This window comes from Triturus cristatus, chromosome 1_2, assembly GCF_964204655.1.
Source record: "Triturus cristatus chromosome 1_2, aTriCri1.1, whole genome shotgun sequence".
NCBI lineage: Eukaryota > Metazoa > Chordata > Amphibia > Caudata > Salamandridae > Triturus > Triturus cristatus.
In genome coordinates, this window is record NC_140580.1 from 1,050,397,606 (window position 1) to 1,050,410,878 (window position 13,273).

The following is a 13,273-nucleotide window of genomic DNA, read 5'->3' on the forward strand; positions in this document are numbered from 1 at the left end:
AAGACACCCACTAGCTCCTCGGTATCGACGCCATCTTCGGAACCGAGCAGGAAAGCCAAACCCATCGACACCCACACCTCGAAGCCGAAAGCCATCTCGGAACCGAGGAAACACCCGGACATGTCTAAACCACACAGTTCGAAACAACAAACTGATGATTCCAATACTAAAAAACCACTGGCTCCGACCCCTTTGGCGCCAACTGATCGACCGCTCACAGAAGGAACTGTTTCGGCCCGATCCACTTCAAAAAACTCTTACTAAAGACCCTAAAACTGGACATTTGATGATCAGCATCAAAAAGAGGCCGCTGGACAAGCCTTCCCCGGCTCCACCTCAGAAGAAAAGCGACTGTGGTACCTCCCCATTGAGACTACCCTCACTCCTCCTCCACCTCCTCCTCCACCTCCTCCTCCATCTCCTCCGCCTCCCCTACCTCATCATTCCCCCACACCCTCTCCAGATGAGGATGATGACGATCTCTATGAAGACATAGGGGAGGGGCCCCATGAGAGACCCCACTCCTACAGGCTCCCCAGACCCATGGGACGACTACAACATCCCAGACGTCCCCAACATCCCGCAGGACGACATTTACCCTTCAAGACCGTCCCTCCCCCAGAAGACAGTGTGCGGTTTAACCAGCTGCTACATAGGGCTGCACACTACCACGGAGTTGATCTCCATACAGACCCCGTGGAGGAGGACTTCCTCCTAGACACTTTCGATACCACCCACAGGGCCACTTCCATTCTGCCCATGCTTAAAGGTGTTCTCAAACACACGCCAGAGGTCTTTAAAGACCCGGTCAGAGCCAGGGTCATCAACCCCCGTATCGAAAAGAAATAGAAGGCCGCCCCTACAGACCCCACCTACATCAGAGGTTCCGCACCACTAGACTTCCTCGTAGTCAACACTGCAAGGAAACGTGCAAACTCCCAGGCATCAGGAGAGGCACCACCACCTGATAAAGAGTCCAAACTCCTAGATGCCTCTGGCAAGCGAACAGCATCTCAGGCGGCCAACATATGGCGCATTGCGAACACACAAGCGCTTTTAGCACGATACGACAAGGCGCATTATGATGAGCTAGAAGCAATCATGCAGCACCTCCCTGACAAGTACAAGAATAGAGCCAACGAGCTAATCCAGGAGGGAAAAACCATCACCAACACCTCTTACGCTGTGCCCTCGATGTTGCCGACACCGCCTCTAGGGCAATTAACACCAGCGTCCTCCTCCGTAGGCATGCCTGGCTGCGCATTTCCGGTTTTAAACCAGAGGTACAGGCTTTCATCCTTAACCACCCCTTTGACCAAGAACATCTCTTTGGCCCAAACGTAGACGTAGCCCTTGAGAAGATGAAGAAAGACACCGATACGGCAAAATCTATGGGAGCCTTACAGTTACACCCTCCTAGGCGCTCCTTTTGCCGTTCTTCCTTTCGAAGCACATCTAGAGGCTACTCCTCCGACAGGGCTTCTACGTCATATAAAGCCCCTACACAATCCACCTTCACTAGGGGTTACCAGAGAGGTGGCTACAGGGGTAACAACAATAAAGGCAGAGGCAAAACTATTACCTCCCGCTCTGCCTCCACACCTACCCAATGACTTCCCTTCACTCCCCCCAGACCATCCCACTCCAGTCGGGGGCAGACTACAAAATGTCCTTCATGTCTGGGCTACTATCACCTCAGACAAATGGGTGCCTCAAACTAAAATTAATCCCCCCAAACATTCCACCAAAACACCGCCCAATGTCACAGGAACATTCGTCACTTCTCAAGCAGGAGTTAATCTCCCTCCTACAAAAGAGTGCGATAGAGCCAGTTCCTACCCAACAACAAAATATGAGAGTTTACTCCCTGTATTTCCTCATACCAAAAAGGGACGATACTCTATGGCCCATCCTGGACCTCAGACCCCTAAATCACTATATACATTCAGACCATTTCCACATGGTCATACTTCAGCAGGTACTTGCCCTGCTCTTCCAAAACGACTTCCTTGCCACCCTAGACCTCAAGGACGCCTATTTCCACATTCCCGTTCACACAGCTCACAGAAAATATCTCAATTCAAAGTGCTCCCATTTGAAGTCACCACAGCACCGCGAGTGTTTACCAAGTGCCTAGCGGTCTTGGCAGCACATCTGCGAAGACAACACATACACGTCTTCCCATACCTGGACGACTGGCTAATAAAAGCCAGCTCATACCACCAGTGTGTACAACACACTCACGCAACTATACACCTACTTCACCAACTGGGCTTCACAGTAAACCACACGAAGTCCCATCTGCAACCGTCCCACATAAAGCAATACCTAGGTGCCACGATAGACACCTCAAGAGCGCTAGCCTACCCCAGTCCTGCCAGGATAGCAAACATTCAGGCCCTACGTGCCATATTTCAGCCAGAACACACTCTTACAGCTCGAGTGATCATGCAACTCATAGGAATGATGGCCTCTTGCATATTCATAGTACCTCATGCAAGACTCTAGCTGCGTCCTCTCCAAGAATGCTTAGCGCGCCAATGGAACCAGGCCCAGGGTCAACTGACAGATCTGGTGTTGGTAGACAGTCGTGCCCATCGCTCTCTGCAGTGGTGGACCACCAAAAACCTTTCCAAAGGGCGACCATTCCTGGACCCTGTTCCTCAGATAGTACTGACAGCGGACGCATCGCTCTCCGGCTGGGGAGCTCACCTACTACATCACACCATGCAGGGCAGGTGGACACCTCAGCAAAAGTTGCTCCACATCAACTATCTGGAGCTACTGGCAATATTCTTAACACTAAAGGCATTTCAGACACACATCAGGCAAGGCCGTCCTAGTCTGCACAGACAACATGACAGCCATGTACTATTTACAAAAACAAGGCGGCACACACTCTCTGCAGCTCTCTCAGCTAGCACAGAGCATATGGAGATGGGCTATACCCCAAAAAATCTTCCTCCTAGCCCAACATGTCCCAGGAGTCCAGAACACTATAGCAGATCTGCTGAGCAAACACAACAAATCCACGAGTGGGAACTCCATCCACAAGTTCTTCACCCGTACTTTCAAATGTGGGGGCATCCACAAATAGACCTCTTCGCCACCCACGAAAACGCCAAATGCCCAAGCTTCGCCGCCAGATATCCACACCCATTGTCCAGAGGCAATGCGATATGGATGAACTGGTCAGGCAGATTTGCGTACGCTTTTCCGCCTCTCCCACTCATTCCCTTAGTGGTGCGCAAACTACAACAACACTCCCTCACTCTCATCCTTGTATCTCCAACGTGGGCCCGACAACCGTGGTACACCACACTGCTGGAACTATCTGTAGTACCTCACCAAAAGTTACACCTCTCTCCAAGCATCTTAACCCAGAACCATGGAGAGATCAGACACCCGGACCCAGCTCAGCTCAACCTTGCGATCTGGCTCCTGAAATCCTAGAATTTGGTTATCTGAATCTTCCTCTTGACTGTATGAATGTCATTAGAGAAGCTAGGCGCCCTACCACTAGAGCTTGCTACGCAGCCAAGTGGAAACAATTTGTGGTCTATTGCCACACCAATAACTTCGATTCCCTAGATGTGTCCATTCAACACATCATAGGCTATTTACTACACCTCCAAAGGTGTAAACTAGCCTACACGTCTATTAGACTGCACCTTGCAGCCATAGCAGCTTACCTGTAAAACAGGCAGCATCTATCACTCTTTCGAGTACCTGCCATAAAAGCCTTCATGGAAGGCCTCAAAAGAATAATTCCCCCCAGAGTGCCACCCTCACCTGTGTGGAACCTAAATATCGTTCTCACTAGACTAATGGGGCCACCCTTTGAACCTCTACACAAATGTGAACTTCAATTCCTAACATGGAAAACTGCCTTTCTTGTAGCCATCACTTCCCTCAGAAGGGTCAGTGAAATACAAGCACTCACCATTCAAGAACGTTTCTGCAAATACACCATAACAAGGTTGTTCTCCGTACTAATCCAAAATTCCTCCCTAAAGTCATTTCTGCTTTTCACTTAAACCAATCTGTGGAACTGACTGTATTCTTCTTGCAACCACAAACCGTTGCAGAAAGAGCTCTCCACACATTAGATGTAAAACGAGCCTTACTCTACTACATCGAGAGAACACAACCCTTTCGTAAGACCAAACAACTGTTCGTTTCCTTCTCACCACCACAGAAAGGCAACCCCATCTCCAAATCTGGGATAGCTAGGTGGATTGTCAAATGCATTCAGATTTGCTACCACAAAGCAAAACAAATGCTATCTGTTCCCCCTAAAGCCCACTCTACACGTAAGATAGGGGCTTCCATGGCATTCTTAGGGAACATCCACTTAGATGATATCTGCAAAGCAGCTACATGGCAACACCGCACATTTTCACTAAACACTATTGTGTAGATGTACAGGCTAAGCAACAAGCTAGTGTGGGCCAGGCTGTACTCAAAACATTGTTTCAAACCACTGCAACAGATACTGGTGGTCGCCGCTAGGGATGGGTACTGCTATACAATCTATGCACAGTGTGTAATCTGCAGCTCATATGCCTTGAACGGCAAATGCTACTTACCAGTATGCATCTGTTCTTGGCATGTAGAGCTGCAGATCTACACACGCCCACCCGCCTCCCCGGCTACCTTTATCTGTTCCAGTACATCTTATTTAGATACAACATACATGGGCATCTTTACTGTTTATTACTACGCTCCATCATTTCCCTGCTGGTGAAAAACAATCTGAGTATGGAGCCGAAGCCCATGCGCAATACGATCCAAAGGAGGAGTCGCATACCTCGTGACTTCCAAAGACTTTCCAAGAGAAAGCCAACTGCAACATCCGGGCCCAACACCAAATGGCGATCTATGCACAGTGTGTAGATCTGCAGCTCTACATGCCAAGAACAGATGCATACTGGTAAGTAGCATTTGCCTTCTTTGTTGCTTGGGGTGTGGCCACGACTTCATGGCCTCTAGCAACTGTGCCTTGATAAATATAAAGGCCACATATGACCATTAGAGGTCTAAGGAAGTGTCTCAATCCCCAAGTCATTCCTGCAGCAGATCTTTATCACGGTTGAAATTCTCGGGTAAGTAAAAACAGATGCATAAGAAGTCCATGTGGAACTCAACCCCTTCCCGCTATTCTTCAACTCCTAAGTAGGTACGAAGGTGTAAACATGCCTTTCGGTCTCGCTTCCGAACTCTGTCTCCTTCGGAGCAGAGTCTGACTCTCATCCGTTTCTGGGTCCCTCACAGAGTACTGTGAAGCTATACTGCATCTTTTGCTTTCTGCTGACTCCCTATGGCGTGCCTCCGGGCTTTAAGGAACCACGAGGATCTCCAGGTGGTACTCCGCTGGCAGTTAAACACTCGGTACCATCTGGAACCTCTGGTCCCATTATAGGCCCCACACCAACTTTGTTGCTGACATTGGTCTTGGCGCCACAACCCATGCCAGACCACAATGCCATAGACATCAGACAATGAAGTGCAACAGATAGTGTTCTTTGACTCTAAACTGACGCTGCTTCGACTTCAACCGAGGCTGCACTTTGATGCCACTGTGCCGCAACCTTTTGGCAATCCATCGGACTCTGGCTCATTGCTATTACCTAAAAGAACAGCCCGGATCATCCTTAATCTTTTTGGCTCATAATGACAGTTACTGACTGTAATTATGACCGTTATGATGAAGGGGATGCATTTGCTCATCCATATACTGAGGACAACTGGTGTGATGAGCTACAAGATGCCACTGGCTGGGATACTTCTCCAGAAACGGGTTTAGTCTTTTCACCTGGGTTGGCTACTGAAGAAATTGCCTCCTTTGCAGTAGTGATGCGAAGGACAGCTGAAGTTCTTGACCTCCAATTGCCTACTATGGAGGTTTGAACCAGTGTTCTCTTTGAAGTCTTCCAACGCTGACAAACTACTACTGAGCCCTGCTGCATTTTAGTGAAGCTTGCGTATACCTTTCTTGGGACATGGGCCAAGCCATGTTCTAGATCCCTGGTAAATAGGCAAATAGCGAGGCAACACCGCCCTGCCTCTGTTGACCCGGCTTTTCTAAAGCAGAATCCGACACAAGAAAGCCCCTCTGTGTCTGATAGTGTTTTTTCAGTACTGCAAGCTCATGCAACCATCCCAGCAGACCCTAGAGCCTTTTCGTGGCCGATGCTGCAGTACCAGTAAGTTTATCTACCCAATCTTCTACTAATGTCAATAGGATTTTACAATAGATGTAGAGGCCATATCAATTTAGCAAATCAGCCTGAATGATTTTGCCCAGTTCACTTTCATTAGAGTGCCGAACAAGTTACTTACCTTTAGTAATGCTCTTTCTGGTGGATACTCTGTCAAACCATATATATCCCAGGTGTTAGACTGGATCCTGAAATTCTTCAGCTGCACCCCAGCATGCTGGTAGGTTGGGTCATGTGGCTCTGCGCCAACCTCGTTCTGCTCTGGTGGTGACATGCAAATCTGCATGTAAGTGCCATCCATGCACGCCAATGTCACTTGATTTCTAGGATGTCCATGCCCCCAGAAGCAGAGACCGTTAGCAGATTGGCTGTGACCTATGTGCAGATCCCTAGACTTGAGACCATTTTTAGATGGAGAAAAGAAGTCCAGGTCACAAAACAAGGCGGCAGTTGACTCGGTAAGGAGGGTTGGTATTAAATCTGTAGTTAAGAGTATCCACCAGAAAGAGTGTTACTAAAGGTTAAGTACCTTATTCTTCTGATGGATACTTGTATCTGCAGATTCTTCACCTTTTGAAGAAAATCTAAGCAGTACCCTCCCGCTGGTGGTACTTTTAACTGGCTTGGACCAAAAGACCCTTCAAGTACTCTTCCCTACAGACCTGACAGTCTAGGCAGTAGTACTTAGTGAATGTCTACATAGCAGACTGGAAAATATCCAGGACAGTCCCTCTGCATTACAATCAAGCGGTAGCAACCTCGGCTCTGGTGGAATGAGTTTGACAATTTTATGGAGGGTGCTTTTTGACCAGTGCGGTACTGATTGTGATACAGAACACGATCAAACAGTGCAGTACTGATTTTGATACAGAGCACGAGCAAACGAGATGGTTTTCTTCTGCACTGCCTTGGCATTCTTTGCTCCTGTGAATCCAACAAACACCTGATTTTCCACCCAATGGATGTTACAGTCGATGTCAAAACTGACAGTGCGTTTATGATCGAAGTTATGGAGGCTTTCCTACTCTTAAGAGGGGTGAGGCAGAGTGAAAACACCAGTAGGATGGCGTTTTGACTGACATGAAAAGGAGCCACCATTTTCTGGAGAAAACAGGCTCTGGTCCTTGTGGCCAACTTGACTGGAAAGAAGGTTGTATATGTCTAACTGACCAGGCTTGTAGCTTGTTCACACGGATGTTATGAAGCTGAGGAGAGCCATCTGATCCAGCAACCACAAAGACGAAAGCGCTGAACAGTAACCTTTCACTGTGCCAAATGAAAGTCCTTGCTTGGCTAAGGACAACACAAAAAGCAACACTTTAGAAAGTTTGGATTGAAGTGGCTCGATTTACTGAGTACCCCAAAAAAGCCCCAAATTTATTTCTATAGTAGGGGACTACAGATTAAGTAGCAGGGTCCCCTGGCTGCCAAGAAAACATCCAGAACCTTGGGAGGGAGGTTGAATGCAGTTAATTGCCATGGCTTAATCACCAAGCATGGAGGTGATTGTACAAGCCTGGGTGCAGGATCATGCCTTGCTGTTGCAGCAGACAATCCTCCTGAAGCAGCAGCCTAATCGGAGGACGGGTGGTCATGCCCAGGAGTTCCAGGCATCACACTGTCCTGGCTCCAGAAGGTTGATGTGGAGGCATGCCTTCGCCAAGGACCAGATGCCTTTGAGCTTCACCTTTCCCAGATCAGTCAGGTTGCCTGTTGGGTGTTTCTGGTTTGAGTCTATCCACAGACCCACCCTCGAGTATGTATTGCTTTGGTATCTATTTAAAAGGTGAGGAATCTGCAGGTAGAATTCTCTATCAGAAGAATAAGTTACTTACCTTCGGTAATTCTCTTTCTAGTGGAGACTATATCTAGCTGCTGATTCCTCACCATGCCTCCCGTTCTGTGGTTGGACTCTGTCCTTTAATAAGATCCCAAGTCTTAGAATCTGCACCCTGTCTAAGGATTTGCTTTTGGGGCTCAGTGTCTGGGGGCGTGTTAAGTCTTAAAGGCAACTGACAACGTGTGGGAGTGGCACCAATAAAGGCCCTGAAGCGCAAGGCATCCGCTTCCTACGTGCAGAGGTACTGCTGAAAGGTTTCTGAATCTAGTCTGACGTCTGTGGAGTATTCAAAAGGTGAGGAATCTGTGCCTAGATAGTCACTACCAGGAACAGCATTACTGAGGTAAGTAACTTGTTCATTCTGCTCTTTCACATGGAGAACAGACTCACATAAAGTAGTTCAAGTGCCAGAGACTACTATGACAAGTGTGCTTTTTTAGACCCCGAAAAAAAAGGTTTTGCTTTTAGCTAATGTGTTCTTTTTGTGCGATACTAGTCAGGGTAAGGGAAGTCCCCGAATTTACGGAAGTCTTGACAAAATAGCATTCACAAAGCAGAAGGCAGGCAGCCAATGCCAAACCTATTGGCATTTCCAAATGTGGTTTGCGTCTGGCATTAGCCAAGATTTTTTGATTTTACTAAAATGTTTTTTATATATATATATATATATATATATATATATATATATATATATATATATATATATATATATATATATATATATATATATATATATATATATATATAATGTATATATAATGTGTGTGTATATATATATATGTATATGTGTATATATATATATATATATATATGTATGTATGTATGTATATTTATTTATTTATTTACTCGCAGGCTTCCAGCCAACCCTCTTCATGAGCTGCTGTTCATATTTTTCTTACATCCTCGTTTGCATGCAGTATGGGTCGATTGGTCAGCCACTTGCCATTCGCTTTAAGTGATGGCTTTCTGCTCTTTCAGGGGCACATCCGCACAAAAAGTAGTTTCCTTCATGCTAGAGGGACTGTGGAAATATTTGCTGTTGCAGACCAAAACATATTTTTGCTTTTAGGCAGTTTTTTCATATTTCGAGGGCCCAGCAGCTCCAACAGTAGCATTTTGCAAAAGAAATGATGAAACAAAATAAGCAGTGGCAAAACCCAAAAGCTGCTTATTTTATTTTTGGTGCAGGGGCAGAAATAAGACTTGCTGCCAATCTGGAGTGACATGATGCTATAAAATCATCTCCAACAGCATGTGGTTGACATTTTCTGACAGAGACACGTTAGTGATAGATTCCTTACCCTAGAATATCCCCAGGTGTCAGACTGGATCCAGAAAGTTTTTGTCAGCAGTACCCCTGCGCGTCGGTAGGCGTCGTGCGGCTCCGCATACGTCACTGACGTCGTAGTCGCTGAGATGACATTGTCGGAGCTACTTAGACGCGCCCACGCGCGCTGACTTCAGTTCTTTCTTTTTCCGCGCCAGCAAGGGCAGATCCGAGAGAGAGCGGTACTCCTAGTTAATATTTGACTTGGTTGCTAAGTCTTGTTTTGTTGAGAAATCGACTTGTGGTGCAGTAGGGATACCCGGGTTCATGTCGGTGGCGTACCCGCATGACATGTGTCTCCTCTGCTTGGGGCATTCCCATAACCCCGAGACGTGCCCCGATTGTCGGGCCATGCCGCCGAAGGCCCTGCGGGAGCGTTCCCGTAAGTTGAGGCCCGGCAATCGGTTCAGTGCCACTCAAGGGCCCGCTCCCGTGGGAGGCCGAGGGACTGGGTGCGAAGCCTACACCATCGTTCATCGGAATCGGGGACTGGTAAGACGAGGCGCCATAAAAAGTCGAAGCGGTGTCGCTCTTTGTCTACCCCTCACTGGTCGCAGGACACGGTGGAGGGGGTGGGTGGTCCTTTTCTGTGGTGTTGCGTAGGGCGGCTGAGGCTCTTAACCTCGAGTACCCATCGGAGCCTATCAGGACCAATCTCCTGACTGAAGTGCTGCAGACAGCAACCTCCTTGGCGGAGGCGCTACTGCCCTTTAACAACGCACTTACTTTCTGTTAAGCACCTGGAACAAACCTAATACAGGGGTTCCTGTGGATAGGGGTGTGGCGCGACACCATCGCCCAGCCCCGGGTGACCCCAGTTTTCTCACACAGCACAAAAGATTTTCACCTCTGCCAGTTAAGGGTTGGGGGCGGTCAATACTGCATGCCTTTTGGGCCGCTATTCACACTCTGTGTGGGACACAGTGGCACAGGTGCTGCCTCAGTGTCCGGCAGACGCCCGGGCGGTGCTCTCCCAAGCCATTACCGAGGGGAGAGATGCTGCGAAATTCACTATCCGTTGTGGTCTTGACACCGCCGACTCCCTCAGCAGGGCAATTTCCACTACGGTGGCGCTCCGCCGTTCACCTGGCTCAGGACAACTGGCTTCTCGGGGGGATGTCCAGAACACTTTGTTAGATATGCCCTTTGATGGCACGCGCCTCTTTGGTGACAAAGCGGATAGCACATTGGAACGCTTTAAGGACTCCTGGGCTATGGCCCAATCCTTGGGCCTTGTCACGCACTTCTTTGGGGTCTGCTTTTCGCTCCTTTCGGGGTCATGGTAGAGGCGTCCAGACGCATTCCTTTCAGAGCTGCCGGCCTGTGCAGCAAGTCTCCGTGCAGCCGCAGACGGGGGGCCCGCCGCGGTGGGTCACGGGGCCAGCGGGCGGGTCAGTCCGCCACTGCCCCTGCCACCGCTGCCTCAAAACCTTCCTAGTCCGGTGTTTCAGGCCCACCACATGCCAGTGGGCGGCAGGATTCGCCATCACCTCACTCACTGGCGCACCATAACTTCGGACAGATGGGTTCTGCAAATAGTCCAGAAGGGCTACTCCCTCCCCTTCACTTTTGCACCTCCAGCCATGCCACCTCAATACCACTGCATGTTGGGTGATCACTTGGCACTACTCCAGCAGAAAGTTGTGGCCCTCTTGGCCGGAGGGGCCATCAAGCACGTTCCAACGCCAAAAGTAGGTTGTGGTTGTTATTCCCACTACCTTTTGATTCCGAAGGACAAGGGCCTGCGTCCTATCTTAGACCTCTGGAACGTCAAGTTCAAGATGCTCACGCTTGCTCAGGTCTTGTCTGCCCTAGACCCGCAAGACTGAATGTTAGCGTTGGACTTGCAGGATGCGTATTTTCATATCCCCATCCTGCCGGCCCATTGGCGTTACCTACGGTTCAAGGTAGGCCACGAGCGCTTTCTGTTCACGTGCTCCCTTTCGGCCTTACCAGCGCCCCTCGGGTGGGTGTTCGCAGCTCATCTGCGCAGATGAGGGGTTTCAGTCTTCCCCTATCTCGACGACTGACTGTTGAAGGCGGGCTCACCCCAGGCAGTAGTCTCCCACCTCCAGACTACGGCCGACCTCTTGCATTTGCTGGGGTTCTCCATCAACGTGCCAAAGTCGCATCTGATTCCCTCTTAGAAGCTCTGCTTCATCGGTGCTGTTCTGGACACGGGGCAATTTCAGGTTTATCCTCCCTAACAGCGAGTCCAGGACATTCGGGCTATGATTACGATCTTTCAGCCCTTTTTCTGGGTTTCGGTCAGGAAGACACTGAGGCTGCTAGGCCTCATGACCTCCTGAATCCTGCTGATCAGGAAGTCGTCCTGAGGCGTGAGCCGGGATGGACGTTGTTAAAGGTAACGCTGGATATTGCCTTGGTTTGGAATTGTTTTTACTGCTTTTAATTTGATCAAATCAAAGAACTGTAATCGGCGATTGGAGCGCTTACCTCCTTTTGCTAATTTGCACACTAGTTCCTTCCCTGGGACAGCTGCTTAACGCGGGCGCCATCTTAGGAGGAGATAGGTCAGCAGACCAGTCTTTTTTAGGTTCCCCAGACTCTATAATTAGGAGGCTGGCGCAAGCGTGCAGCGGACGTGTGCAGCGGGCACGCCAAAGGCCCGCCTAAGGCAAGCCAGTCTGCGCCCGTCCGCGCCAAGGTCGCGGCCAGCGCCAAGGCTCCTGCCCATTATGATATAGAAACTCATAGCAAGATTTCTTACTCCAGCAAGACCCTGCACAACCTCAGGCCCCACTTTCTTCCGAACTGCCTATGTTTGCAGCCCACTCATTGGTCCCCACACTCCTCGCTGACATGTCCAGGTTGCGGTATCATTTTGCCTGTACTTACCCTTTTTCCTATTAAGACTACTACCAACCCCAGCAGTTATAAAAGAAAAAAAACTCCGCTCAAACATGGAAATGCATCCTGTTAAACGCACGGTCTTTACACAGCCTTGAGTGCCACACATTTATTGTAGACGAAGAAATAAATCTTGCTTTCCTCACAGAATCCTGGACAGATGACTCTTCAGGTCCTGACATGGTTAATGCTACCCCTCCTGACTATTTGTGCTATACACTAAATAGACCAAACAGGAAGGGGGCAGGCCTTGCTGTTATATACCACAACTCCATCAGGGCGTCCTTCAACCCTCTGGCTAACTCAGAATGCGAAGCATTAGAGTTTTACTTCTATCTCTCTCATCATTTTACCTTCAAAGGTACCCTCCTCTATAGAGCACCGGGCCCTCAATGCCAATTCATCAAGCAGGCAGACCACTTACTGTCTAAAGCCCTTAGTTCAGAAACCTATACAATCCTTGGAGATTTTAATTTTAATTTAGAAAATCTCTCAGATCACAAGACTTCCAACCTGCAAGACTTTCTGAGAAATGTTGGTCTTGAACAACTGGTAATCGGCGCCACACACACAGCCGGACACACACTTGACGGCATTTTTACTAACGTATCACAATTGCACTTTACGGACACGCGCCCTGTAGTTTGGTCAGATCACATGGCGGTAGGCTTTGTACTTTCCACTCCCAACAGTCGCTCTCATAGCCAAGGAGAAAAAATGCTCATTACCAACAGAGCCTGGAATAAGATTAATGATAAAGAACTGCGGGAGCTGTTAACAGCAACTACTCCCTCTTTCTCCACAGATGTGGAAGAGGCTGCCCAGTCATACACTTCATGGCTGGAGGCAGCCGGCAATAAACTTGCACTAAAAAAACATTTCCGCCCTAATAGGGCCCGTCCATCGTCCCCCTGGTATTCGCAGGAACTAAGAGACTAAAAATTGGTCTACAAACATCTGGAGAGGAATTGGAGAAAGAATTATACGAACAGCGATAAGAACGAATATAAACTC